At 41.5% G+C, this 14709-nt stretch overlaps 1 protein-coding gene and 1 non-coding gene across 3 annotated transcripts in view; one reads left to right on the top strand and one right to left on the bottom strand.

Moving 5' to 3' along the window:
* The window catches only part of LOC109405798 (lissencephaly-1 homolog), a 244991-nt gene that overhangs the window by 40539 nt on the left and 189743 nt on the right, over positions 1 to 14709 (top strand). The gene's annotated exons all lie outside the window — the stretch shown is intronic.
* On the bottom strand, positions 9425 to 9601 carry LOC134284336 (U4 spliceosomal RNA). The gene has a single exon (XR_009995768.1). It is a non-coding gene; the product is annotated as a U4 spliceosomal RNA (small nuclear RNA).

Below are 14709 nucleotides of genomic sequence, written 5' to 3'. Positions count from 1 at the left end.
GCCTCAAATAAATGAATAAGTAAAAAAAAAGATTTTGGCTCAGTTATGCCCATGGAGCGCCCGAACCTTCCTAATAAAGGAATAAGCAAAAAAAAAAAAATAACAATATACTAAAACTTATCATATCTCTATTATCCTTGAATATTTTTTTTTCACCGCCGTGAGTCTCCTAGGACACCCCGCCAGTAAATGATACATTCGGTGCGAAGGCGAATCGTTTGTGACCGCCGTTTCTGCCATACCCTTGTCTATACCCCAGGGTGCAACTACTTTCACCGATAATGCGTCTTACATTGAGTTGTTCACTTTGTTGTATGAGCAAGGAAAAATGTGCCAAAACCACTGTACAGTCAAATACTATTTTCCTGAGATCCCATCAACTTGTTTGCTTCGCGAACGCCGTAGACTTTTCTTGCAGAACTTTTGCTCATGTTTTACAATATATAGCATGTTTTGTTTGGAAATAAGTTTTACGGTACCTATTTTTATCTTTTTAAACGCCCACATCTATTATAGATGATCCAACGTTTTATGGAACAGTTACATACACGGGGATTCGCTGTAAAGCCAGCATATCTACCGATTATAATAGCTCTTGTAATAATGTTGACTCCGCCGGAAAGCGAAGGTACGCTTTCCGTCCGTTTAACCCTGATTTGCCCGCTCGATCGCATCATTCGCGCTCAACAGCCAGCCGCAGCGTTACCGAAATTAACCCGCTCGATCGCACAGGAACCCAAACGAACCAGGTGAAAACATTTCTCCAAATCATTTACGGTTAGATTTTTGTTTACGTTCGATTTCGCGGGTGCGCAAAATCACGCTCTCTCGGCGTCCACTTTGTTGGTATCCAACATCCTACCAATCCAAGTACCAATCCATCGCGTATTGTTTGTATTGCCCGTTCGGGCCGCTTGGATGATGATTTAGCGTCGTTGTTTATAAATATAATAATCCTCAACTAAAACGCGGTCCGCGTGTGCCATCGTAATTCAAGCTCAAGCTCAGCGCTCAAACTAGAGGTACCTAATTGTGATAATTTATATTTAGACAACTATCGTGAATCGTGCGATTGTGCAGTGGAAGGAAAGGTGCGATTGGCCTGGCCGACCGACTAATAGGGGAGATTGGGTCCACGGGATCGGTGGGGAGCGGGTTATTCTTTGATTGTACTTTGTGTACCGACTACGACGATGACGCGCCGCCCGAAGGCAACACGGGGTATATGCGGGTAAACCGTTAGAAACCGAGTAATAAGAGAAAGGCAACATCGCGGGCCTTGATCTATATATTCGCACGAGACCCGCCGCTGTTGCTGCTGCTGTTACTGGTATTGTTGTTGATGATACAGAGACGATGGCGCGGTTCGCTGCCAGAGTCAAAGATGGCCGGCATACCCAGTGCTGACAGTAGTGCATTGTCTAACTTATCCAGTTAGAACTAGCTTTTCCGCTTTCGTTACTTTACTGTCACTTGTCACGCCACGTCTGCTTCAATAATCGGGAACAAGTGAATATTGTAGTTCATAAGGTGGCTTCAACAGGGTAGAAAAGGCTTTGATTCATATTTTCTGTCGTCTCCGTGTTACAAAAGTAGCACAACACTGAACATTAGTGACAATAGGAATAGAATGAGCTTGATTTGTGGATGGTTCGAATAAATATTCCGGAAGTTAAAAGTCTTAAGAAAATCGCACGCTTGATACATCTCAGCACTTGATGCAAGAGTTCAGAAGTAACAACCTGGCTCACAAAACGTGTTCAAGGGAACCCTGAAAAAAAAAACAAAACTCCAGGACAATGATCTTGTACCAACTTTTCGAACTCAGACAAGTTCACAAACGCTTTTTTTTATTTCTTGAGTTATGCAATCTTCACAATGATTTACGTAAATCGTTAGCAGTCATTTATGATTCATGTTTCTGCTAAGACACAGTCTGCAGCGTTTCTTTCGTAGTCGAGCGTAGCTCATTCTTTCGCAAGCATGCCATCTTCAAAAATTGCAAAATTGGTCGTTTTTATTCCATTACGCTTTGCAGGATTTCGCGCTTTACTATAAATGGCCATTATCGTTCATCGTCTTAGACCGTCAGGTGTGCAAAATATAAAAGGTTAAAATTGATCTATAATCATTTTAACGGCATCGATAGATTTGACCAGCTCTACGCCTTGTAGAAGCTGAAACCAAAAACGTTAGCTTTCGATTGTTTGAATTGCTTCTAATAGTTAGTTTACTTTTAAAACCCTGCACTCTCATATCCATTTTATACGAAAGCAAATCATCAGTTTATTTCGTTCTTTTTTTAAATAACGCTCGCTTATTGCTAAAAATAATTACAAACACTATAGACCAAACAAACAATCTTTCACTCCTTTGTTATAAAAAGGATTAAATGGTATCACCATGCTGGAAATGGATCAGTTCTACTATCTTTTCTTGTCATTTTCGTATGTGACACCGAGGACACACAAATCAGAATAGTGCTCTATACGTATTTCAACCACTGATTTATTCGAATGAGTGTAATCAGTTTCGTATCATTTAATTCCGCCCTATAGGGCGGAGTTAAATGGTACGAAACTGATTACATTCATTCGAAGAGGGTATTCTGCTTAGAGGGTTCGAAAAGTCGGTACAAGATCACTGATTTATTATTTTATGTAGGTCGGTGCAGAGGATTTGTAGCTATTTTGCTGATGTTTCTCCAAGAACTCCGCCGGAATTCTTCCGGGGATTCTATAACGATCCACTCAAATGTTTCCTTTTAAGATTTTTCCAGGCATTTATCCTGCTGCGATTCCTCCATTAATTCTTGCTGGTATTACTGCAGTGCTTTAAAAAAAAAATCTACATGAACTCGTACAGCGATGCATCCAAGAGCTTCGCTAAGGATTTCTCCAATAATTCCTCCTAAATTTGCTTCGTGGATTTATCCAGGAATTTTCCTTTGGTTTTTTCTAGAGATTCTTTCAAGACATCCTGCTGGGATTTCTCCATATATATTTGCTTTGATTAATTCAGGAATGTCAGCCGGGTGGCGGGAGGTATGACCACCCCCAGAAACAGCAGCAGCCAAGGCAGCAGCTACAGTGCTGCTAATAAAACAAAACAAAATGCCGTTCGTTGGATCACTAATCGGTAATAAATCAATAACTTTTTCCACAAGCATCCAATCGTTTTGCGGTCTTCGAAGGAAAGTTTCATAAATGATTTTTCTATAAGATCGTTGATCGATTTGAATTATGGAGACAAGGGGCGACCTCTAGGATTTTTTATCTGAAAATGTAACTTTTCCCATAGTAAATCCTATGAAAACTTTGAACCGCTTGCGCTAAATTATAGTTTCACCGATTGCGCTGAAATTTTGCACAGTTCATATGGGACCTAAATGGAATCAAAAATGTCGACTGGAGCGAGAATTCGATGTTTGTCCCACACTAATGGATATAGTTATAGGGTCAAAGCCAATTTGAATTCTTCAGATATCAATGAAAGTTGCCGAAGAGTCTTACTCGCTGCTACTATCTGTGGAGAGCTCAGGATAATTTTTAATGAATAAAACAATCACTTTAAAAATTGTCCCGTTTTTGTCAGGTACCGTAAACCGGGGTTTAATTGATCCTCGGGTCGAAATTTATCCGACGTTTTTCCGTTAGAAAAAGCATAAGGTACACCGGGGCAAGTTGAAACGGGTGGGGCAAGATGAAACAGCGGGTTAACATGATGTTTTCTAATGATGATAAACAGTTTAATCGCCATAACACATAGTTTTTGATTCAAACCATCTTTTAGCGAAGGATATATTTCTAAATTATATTGAAATCTATTTTATAACTTCGTGTTTCACCTTGCCCCACCCGTTTCAACTTGCCCCGGTGTACCTTATTTTTAATAGTTTCTTTTCAAGTATCGTGCTGTTGGAATCTGATACTTGATGCTGTTTGTAAGAAAACTATTCCAAAAATGCTTTATCTACTTGACAAACGACTGATCAATTTCAACCCCGAGATCAATTTGACCCCAGTTTATGGTAACCGAATTAGTCAACCCAAAATGCAACCAGGGGCTGACAAAATCGAGTCCTTTACTGTACTTAGTTTGTTTTTGCGAAATTAACTAAAATATTGACACCTTTAAAATTTGTTGGTCGCTTTATTGGAACATTTTTTTGGATAAGCTTAAAGAAAATAGGTTCGAAGATATCTTAGATTCAGCAAGGAGTTCATCAAATTTAATTTCAAGACTTTTTACAGTATTTTTTGCTATGTTTAGGGTTTGAGGGGGGTCTAACCAAACTACGGTCCATGCAAATTTCGAAAAATGTGTATGGACAAACGTCTACGAGGAAAAGGGAGAGTAGGGCTTTGTTCGGTAGGCTTTAACAATGCAAAATGCGATCAGTAAATTACTAAAATAGACTTCATTATACTTTTTCTAGAGTGTTGTTTTGTTGTCTAAGCAATGGGGAATTAAATAAAGTAGAACTAGATTTATTTTCCACTAATGACTGTTACATAACTTAAAACTAATTGTTGCATTTTTCTCCTTTTCAGGTACGTATCTAGCCCGAGAGCTTACTTCCAGAAACCATAGCAAGTACATCTGTTTTGTCTTGTACATATATTATTGTATTGTTTTCTGATCTTTAATGTATCAGTCGAATCAAAATATGTATGTCATCATTGAGACTTTTTGTATTTTATTATTATTATTTTTTTACCGGGTTAAGATACTACCCAGATAACAAATAAGCTTTTGAATAAGCAGTACATCAGTTTTATATTTGCATTTATTGTGCTTGCTGCCCTAGCATAGCAGTTCGACAGCTAAGACGCCTTTAATTAGCATACACAATGCTTTCTAACAACGATTAGGGGGCATCCATTAAGTACGTCACGCTAAAATTGAGTATTTTCGACCCCCCCTTCCCCCTTCGTACGGGTTTTTCCTACACTTAATGCATTGTTTGTCACACTTTCACAAACCCCCCCCCCCTCCCCCCTTGGACCGTGACGTACTTAATGGATGGCCCCTTAGCTGTTTTGTAGCATTTTAAATGCACAATATGTCCTGGATTTTAAGCATCCCTAATGCTATTTTATTGTCATAAAACTGCCAAAAACTTATGCGTTGCTGCTGTTGTTGCAGAAAAACTTAATTCGTTTTTTCTTTTTTCTGTCTTATTGCCACGTTTATGTAGACTATAATCGATGTCTGAACATCATACAACGTTTGATAAGTTACTTTTGCATAATTATACTCATGCCGAATTAAACAAGACATCGAGAAGAATACGATTTTATGCTTCCTCTTTGGGGTCTCCAGTTAGCCTAGTGGTTAAGGCTATGAATTGCCAATCCGGAGACGGCAGGTTCGATTCCCGTTCCAGTCGGGAAACTTTTCTCGATTCCCTGGGCATAGTGTATCATTGTACTTACCTCACAATATACAAATTCATGCAATGGCAGGCAAAGAAAGCCCTTCAATTTGTTTTATTCTTAATCACTTAACCTAATTTACAGCTCTATTGTCCACTGGGGCACTACGTGAGCAATTTCAATTGACAGCTGCACTTACATTTTGTACAGCGCCTAGATTCAATTCTACTTTATCGAACTGGTTTGCCTTTCTGCTGCTTTCACTTTTTCTATTTTCTACCTAGTAGAATGATGAGCACAAGGATGATGATAGATGGCCGTTGTTCCTTTCCAGTCCGATTGGGGGTCCATTATGAGTAGCAGTTCGCCGATATCCAGGTATCCGGGTCCGTTTGAGCCATGGGTGGCTCAGAAGAGGGTCAATGTCAGTTGCTCTGGGGGGAAAAGCAACTGACGAAAAATTGCAAGTGCCGGGGCTGGGAATCAAACCCATGACCATCCGCATATGAAGCGAACGTGTGACCAACTACGCCACGGGCCCCGGCAATAAAGCCCTTCAATTAATAACTGTGGAAATGCTCAAAGAACACTAAGCTGAAGAGAGGCAAGCCAAGTTCCAGTGCGAACGTCGAGCCACAAAGAAGAAGCAGAAGATGTTTCCTCTATCTGTCGCCGTCGTCCTAGTTCAACTTCGCCCAAAGCTAAATTATTCAATGTGGGAGGAAATGTAACTCAATCACAGCAAACCTTAAATAGAACATAAAATCAGCGCACTTCACAGTTTCATGTTTAGCTTATTAACGCGCAACAGCTCCTTCGCAATCGACGGGTCTTGAGATCAAATCAGTAGAAATCAGAAAAAAAAGATTAGATAAACACAACCACCAAAATATATGCAGCAAAGAACAAGATGACAAATATACAGAGTGTGTGGTGGAGGGAAGTGAGAGGGGTGAAATTTCTATTTTGGTTAGTTTTATATGATGCGTTACATTCAAGGCGTTACTATTTTGACAGTAGTTTATGAAGTTCTTGAAGGTCATGCATTTAAGCAGTATATTGGGCCAAAACCTAGAAAATATAATTCGCTATTCAGAACACGCTGTGTTGTTCTCACCCAGGATAATCTACCTGTTTTTATAGGTTATCCAATAACACAATATTGGCAGCGAAATCCTAGCATTGCGAACAAAATTGCATGGGGTAATTATGCGTCCACCGACAGGGCCTTTCCAGTTAAAATTTAATTTGAACTGACAGATTCGAAATGCTTTCAATTTGCATCAATTATTTAAAATTGCTCACATGCTTATGCAGGATACCCGAATACATAAACAAGCACTGCATAATCACTACCGTTCAGCCTCTGCACTGCCAGTTACAGTGTCCCACTTCCAACTGAAATCAACCGAGAGCTAGGAAACATGTGAAGCCTACATTTCAACGAACAGAACAGGTGAAGATCATGACCTCAAAACAAATCGTCTGACAGCAGAATGTAATCAGGGAGAAAAAGGCACGATGGAAAAATGCAAACAAAGCCAGTAGGTACACGTAAAAAAATCTAATTATATTTTATATTAGAAACGGCTTTTTAGATTTATAACATACGATTTATGTATCTCATAACCTTACCTTATTTCCTGTATTAGGATGCCTCATTGGAGGTATAACAAAAACTTATACATTTTATCTCTTAAGTCTAATGGCGAAAAAGTATTAGGCTTATGTTATAATTTTGTTGTGTGCTGGTTTTGAAAATATTTTCAATGGCGAAGGACCGAGCGAAGGACGCAGTTCACTTACGTTTTGAAAGAAAGCCTCGTGGAGTCGAGGTCAAATAGGTAAGATTAATGCTATTTTCATACACTTTTAAGTCTAATTTCATTTTTCCCATTAACCAGAAACGGCAAAGGTATTGGTATTACGCCAGCCAGAAAACGGGTAAATTTCTTCGGTGCTTCCATCACTCCGGCCATCAGAGAGCGGTGCTAGCGATGATCCAGGCTGGTTCAGCCGCTACTTCGGCTAACTGAGGGCACTGCCACCAGCTTTGCTGACAGAACCGAGGACAGAACGGAAATTCCGGCTGGCACCGCTACTCCTCGATGTTCCGACTTGCAAAAGGTTGCATAACCCACTGCCGGAACGGCCATCTCTGTTGGCTCCGCTGCTTCTCGGCACTCCGGCTAACTGTTGGCACTGTCACTCGTTTATCCGCTGCCGGAGCGGAGATTTCGACTGACTTCGCTGCTTCTTGACGTTCCGATTAGCGAAAGGCGGCATCACCCGCTGCCGGAACGGCGATCCCGGTGGGCATTTCTTTTGAATTGATAAAATTTAACGTACCATGTGTAACGGCTGTTTGTATGCGTATATTGATTTCAATAAATAAATAAACCATTTATGTACGCAAACAAAACTTTATATCTTTAAAAAAAATAAAAAAATGAAAAGTTTACAATCAAAATATTCGGTAATAGATTTCATTAGGTTTGATGCATACATACTATCAGACAATTCTAATGAAAACTATTACAAATAGCGAATAGCATTCATTAGGTAAAACTTATAATTTTTATTCAATGTATGTTATGCTTAATATTACACGCTCAGATAAGCTTCATTAGGAAAACGAAATGGCAAAAATGTATAACATTTTCTAATACATTTAATATGGAATTTTTTTTTAGTGTATAGCTGCAGCTATCGCTCACTTCCCGAAGAGGAGCTGCAAATCAACATGAGTGGAGAGAATCGGAAAAATGCATACACAATTAGTGGTTATTTATGTTTATGCAACAGACCCCAATATAGGTTGTTGGGGCAATTGCGACCACCACAACTTGTAAAGCTTTCCAAAACGTCTGACTGGCGGCGACGACGTATCGTCGTCGTTTACCCATGGTGGCAGATAACCGTCGTCACCACAGCACCGACCGATAGAAGTTGTATGTAAATTTCTTTCCAAACGGATTGGTTGCAGAGGTAACTCTGTCGGATTTCCGGGAGTACCTGGAATCTGTCTGCACATGTGCCACTAGCTACTTGCGGCGCAATGTGGGGGATACAAAAAAAAACTGTTACTCTGACATTGTTTGCGCTTGTATTATCCACTTCTGGAATTCCGAGCCAGGTGAGCGATAAGATTGGCTACCCGCATCCGCGGGACTTGAACGCTGGCTGACGAAAGAAAAGGGGTGTTGAGGTGATGGGTACACGCGACCTGATCGTAAAGGGAAACTAGCGAAAATGAAGAGAAAGAATGTTAAACGTGACACCATTCCCTGGGTGATGATGGTAGATGATTACACTGCTAGTTTAGCGAAGTGCTTCCGAAAAGGGGGAAGCTGACACGACGATGACTTCGTCGGGACGACAAAAACGCAACCATATCATTAATCCGATTTTGCCGGTTGGATATAAAGTTAGAAAAGTAGCATGCTCCAGTCACGCCAAATGGGGTGTGATGACGTGCGATTATTCCGTTCCGTTGTTGTTGTTGTTGTTGTTGGCGGTCATCCATCACTGCCTTTGAACTCTCTCGTCTCGGCGTGCGAGGTGACCGTGAGAACGAACGAGGTAACGTACCGTTTTCTTGGCCACCAAATTGCGACGTTTCTTTTATATTTCGGTGCCCCAACTGGGGTTGGTTACAAAGAGCCGGACAAGCAACGCCACTCCAATGGTGCTAGAGCCTGGATTAGCGAACCAAAGGCCCGCAAAAGCTGCTCATCGAATCGGTTGTTCACGGTCAAAGTTGATAAAGCATCAACTATAATGGACTACATAGAGCTGCTATTTGTAAGCCAAATTGAAAGTAACAACAAATGAGTGCCGGGCTTAATGACTCGCTAGCTTTCTTGAGTCACTCCGTAGCGAATCCTACAGCACAGTAGGTATAATGAATGGAGCCCGCGCAACTGGACGCCACCTATCGAGTATGTGCATTGTGTACACTGCACATGAGGCCACCGATCGATCGATCAATAAGGCTCAGGCTTACTTTATGTGGAGATTACAATAGTGTGCATTTTTTTTGTAAAATAGATTACGAAGTTCATTGATTTTCATACAAAACAGAAAAGAAGTTATGGCATAAGCAAACTTTGACAAGTTGTTAACATGCTTTGTTTTGACGAATTTAATAAGTTATTTTCAACTAGTCATAATCGCACCTCGGTTTTACCTCTTTGGTTACGATATCGCCACTGCGCTAAGCTAAAGCTTAAGCATGTGTAGTGAAAAGGACAGAATTGAAAGGTCTCCATCTTGAGCGATTGCCCGCCATGGCCTTGACCAGTGGCCAGGTCAAATTTCTGTCGACTTCCTTCATTTCCTTGCTGAGGCTGCGCCGCCATGTGCCTCTTGGCCTGCCTCTGCTGCAATGTTCTAGTGGGTTCGAATCTAACGCTTGCTTGCAAATTTCGTTTCCGTACTTTCGCTCCCAAATTTCTTTCGCTATCGGCTTTTGATGACTTCGACGTTGCAGCTCCACGTTGTTGATCTAATTTATAGGCCACCTTGCCCGAATCATATACCGTAGGTATCTATTGATGAAGACCTGCAGCCGTTGAGTGTTCTCCATTGATACACACCAAGTTTCACTGGCGTACAGTAGCACAGATTTCACATTCGAGAAAATTCGGATTTTGGTGCGTCGACTAATCTGATTGTTTTCCCATACATTTCTTAAACTCGCAAAAGCAGCCCTCGCCTTCTTGATCCGTGCACCTTATGTCGATCTTGGTGCTGCCATCGGTCGCGATTTGGCTACCAAGATATTGGGAGCTTTCATCATTCTCCACTGCTTGCCTAGCTACCATAAAGCTGGAACGGTTGACCGTGTTTGCATCCAACGATTTGGTCTTGTTGACGTTGATAGTAAGACCTGCCGTTGAGGAGCGATTGGCAAGATCATCGAGCTTGCTCTGCATATCCGAGCGCCGTTGAGCTTGAAGAGCAACGTCATCATCCAATTCAAAGACGTTTAAGTGATCCATGGTAATGGGCTGCCACAGCAACCCACGATTTGTTTCACGATCAATCGCATCTACCAGGATCTCGTCGATGACAATGAGGTTCTGTAGCGGTGATATCCTTGCCTCAATTCAGCACCCGGATGGGATCGGACAAGACACCGTTGTGCAGTAGTCTGCACGAAAATGACATGTACTGTGCTTCAATGAGGCCAATGATGTTCTCGGTGACACCCGTGAGCCTGAACCACATGTTTTCGTGAGACGGTCGAAAGCTTTTTCATAATCAATGAACACCAGGTAGAGAGATTTTTGGAATTCATTGATTTGCTCCAGCATGATACGGAGCGTGACAATATGGTCCACACAGAATCGTCCAGCACGGAGTCCTGGTTGCTGCCGTCTGAGAGTTGCATCACCTTGCAAAGGACTTTGAGAACGATGCACAGTAACATGATACCCCGCCAATTATCGCATATAGTCAAGTCACCCTTTTTGGGCACCTTTGCTAAGACACCTTGCATCCAGTCGGCCGGAAATGTCGCGATTTCTCATATGTTGCAGAATAATTGATGCAGCTGTTACTATGGAGTCCGCCTTGAGCATCTCAGCTGATATGCGATCGATCCCCGGGGCTCTGTTCGATTTCATGCTACGAATGGCTGTTTCTATCTCCTGCACTAATGGAGCTTCGGTGTTGACGCGGGTGATGCGTCGAACCCTTGGCTACGATCATGCTGAGGTGTTGAGGGCGTGACCGAAACTTGGGGTTTCAACTGGTAAGCCGGGTCGGTCAATAACTGTCCAGACGTGTCTTTCACGGGCATCGTAGCATTCATCTCAGTCCCACCAAGGCGACGTAAAACATCGTAGAGGAGACGGATTTCGCCGGTGTTTGCAGCTAAAGAGTCCGCCCACGCTCCTTTGTCCCGTCTACATGAGCGTTTCACTTCCTGCCGAATAGCGCTGACGGGCTACGGCTTTGGCTCCTCGTGTTTTCGCTCGCAGTATCGCGTCTTTGGTGTTCCTTCGCTCCTCTATCTTCCTTCGGGTATCATCTGTGATCCACTGCTTTCTCCGGGTGCGTAGCTCACCCAAATCATTGACGCTGGTGGCGATCAAGGCGTTCCTGATGGCGCTCCATCGATCTTCTACGCTTCCACCTTCCAGAACATCCCTAGCATGGTTCTCTAGCTCCTCTTCCAGTTGGCTTGTGTTGAACCGACGGTCGATTTTCTCCTCCTGTCGATGGATCCTAGCAATCGCAGCCGCATCTCGCCGATTAGGAGCTGATAGTCGGACGCAATATCGACGCTACGTTTGTTCCGCACATCAAGAAGGCTCCGTCTCCATTTTCGGCTGATGCAGATCCCAAGTAACAATCTTAATTCTATTTGGTTTTATTTGTTTTTATGATAGTTTTATCGGAACATTGCATATTCTAGTTGATCTTATCGGAGTTTAAGCTGAGCACAACTATTCTTCGTCCATATGTGGTTTTAAAAACATCTCCAAGAATACTTGAGGTGCAGTTCAGAAAACCATAAACACAACAAGAAATGTTGAACTTAATATCAGTTTTATAAGGTTCTTGTAGTTATCTCAAATCATCCGTTCTTGATCAAGAGCAACTGTTCTCGCATAAGAACAGTTTGATACATGAAAAATACAAGAAAAAACTCAAACAACAGATTTTGATTCTCATCGTTCCATTATTGCTGCCAATCAAGAACACCTACCCGGAAACCCAACCGCGACGCGGTGCAGTGCCAAGCCGTGGCCCCCCCCTGACCGATCAACTATATTCTAACTTAACCGAAAAACTTAGATGATCAGAGCTGTTTTTGACTAGTAAAAATAAAATTCTCCTGCATCCTCGTATTTTTTTAATGTATGCAGGAATTCCTTCGGAAATTCTTGGAGGAAAACCTTCGAAAATTCCTGAGGGTATTCCTTCGGAAATACCTGGATGAATTCCTTTAGAAATTCCTAAAGGAATTCCATCCAAAATTCCTGGAGGAATCCCTTCGCAAATTCCTGAAAGAATTCCATCGGAAATTCCTGGAGCAATTCCTTCGGAAATTCCTTGGGCAATTCCTTGGGAAAATCTTGGATGAATACCTTCGGAGATTCCTGGAGGAATTCTTTCAGAAATCCATAGAGAAATTTGTGAGGAAATCCTTAGGTGAATTCCTTACAAAATTCCTGGACAAAATAATTCCAAACTTCCTGGAGGAATGCTTTTGGAAATTCCTGGAGGAATTCCTTCGGAAATTGCTGGACGAATCTGCCGTGTGCAGCATTGTTGTCCCATGTTCTATGGGAATCCTTATCAACATGGGACAACTATGCTGCTCACGGCAGGAATGTCATTGAAAATTCCTGGAGGAATTCCTTCGGAAAGTCGTGGAGGATTTTTTTCGGAAATACTTTTTGGATTTTTTTGGAAATTCTTGCAGGAATTCCTTCGGAAATTCCTAGCGGAATTCCTGGAGGAATTCCTTCGGAAATTCCAGGAGGAATTCCATCGGAAATTCCTGGAGGAATTCTTTCAGAAATTTCGGGAGGAATTCCTTCGGAATTTGCTGGACGAATTCCTTTGGAATTCCAAGAGGAATTCCTTTAGGAATTCCTGGAGGAATTCTTTCGGAAATTGCTGGGCGAATTTCATTGGCAATTCCAGGAGGAATTCCTTCGGAAATTCCTGCAATAATTTCTTCGGCAATTACTGGACGAATTCCTTCGAAAATTGCTGGACGAATTCTTTTGGAAATTCCTGGAGGAATTCCTTCGGAAATTCCTGGAGGAATTCCTTCAGAAATTCCTGGAGGATTTTTTTCGGAAATTCTTTTTAGATTTTTTTTGGAAATTCCTGGAGAATTACCGTCGGAAATTCCTAGCAGAATTCCTTCGAAAAATCCTGAAGCAATTCTTTCGGAAATTCCGGGAGGAATTCCTTCGGAAATTTCATTAGGAATTCCTTTAAAAATTCCTGGAGGAATTCTTTCAGAAATTTCGGGAGGAATTCCTTCGGAAATTGCTAGACGAATTCCTTTGGAGATTCCCGGAGGAATTCATTCGGAAATTCCAGGAGAAAATCCTTTAGGAGTTCCTGGAGGAATTCTTTCGGAAATTCCTGAAGGAATTCCATCGGAAATTGTTGGAGGTATTCCATTGGAAATTCCTGGAGGAATTCCTTCCAAAATTCTTGGAGGAATCCCTTCGCAAAATCCTGAAGAATTCCTTCTGAAATTTCTGGAGAAATTCCATCGGAAATTCGTGAAGGACTTCGTTCGGAAATTACTGGAGGAATTCCATCGAAAATTCCTTGGTGAGGTTCTTCGAAAAATCTTAGATGACTACTTTCGGAAATTTCTCAAGGAATTCTTTCAGAAATTCCGGAAGGAATTCCTTCGGAAATTGCTGGACGAATTCCTTTGGAGATTCCTGGAGGAATTCATTCGGAAATTCCAGAATGAATTTCTTTAGGAATTCCTGGAGGAATTCTTTCGGAAATTCCGGGAGGAATTGCTTCGGAATTTCCGGAAGGAATTGCTTCGGAAATTCTTGAAGCAATTCCTTTAAAAAATCCTGGAAGAATTCCTTAAAAAAATTCAGAATTCTTGGAGGAATCCCTTCGCAAATTCCTGGAAGGAATTCCTTCGGAAATTCCTGAAGGAATTTGTTTGGAAATTCCTGAAAGAATTCCTTCGGAAATTCCATGGGAAGTTCTCTCGAAAAATTTTGGATGAATACCTCCGGAAATTTCTGGAGGAATTCTTTCAGAAATCTATAGAGAAATTCCTGAAAAAATCCTTGGATGAATTCCTTAGGACATTCCTGGAAAAAATCATTCTAAATTTCTTAGAGGAATGCTTTTTATGATTCCTGGAGGAATTCCTTCGGAAACTACTGGACGAATTCGTTTGGAAATTCCAGGAGGAATTGCTTCGGAAATTGCTGGAATAATTTCTTCGGAAATAACTGGAACAATTCCTTAGGAAATTCCTGGGGGTATTCCTTCGGAAATTCCTACAGAATTTTTTTTGGAAAGTCTTTTTGGATTTCATTTTTGGAAATTCCAAGAGGAATTCCCTCGAAAATTCATGGAGGAATTTCTTTACAAATTCCGTTAGAAATTCTTTCAAAAATTCCCGGAAGAATTCTTTCGGAAATTCCGGGAGGAATTCCTTCGGAAATTGCTGGACGAATTCGTTTGAAGATTCATGGAAATTCCTGCAGGAATTCTTTCGGAATTTCTTCGGAGATTCCTGGAGAAATCCCTCCGGAATCTCTTGGATGCATTCCTTCTGAAATTCGTGGAGCAATTATTTCGGAAATTCCTGGAGGAA

This window comes from Aedes albopictus, chromosome 3, assembly GCF_035046485.1.
Source record: "Aedes albopictus strain Foshan chromosome 3, AalbF5, whole genome shotgun sequence".
Taxonomy (NCBI): domain Eukaryota; kingdom Metazoa; phylum Arthropoda; class Insecta; order Diptera; family Culicidae; genus Aedes; species Aedes albopictus.
The sequence above is the reverse complement of the archived record's forward strand: the minus strand, read 5'-3'. Positions and strand labels throughout refer to the sequence as shown.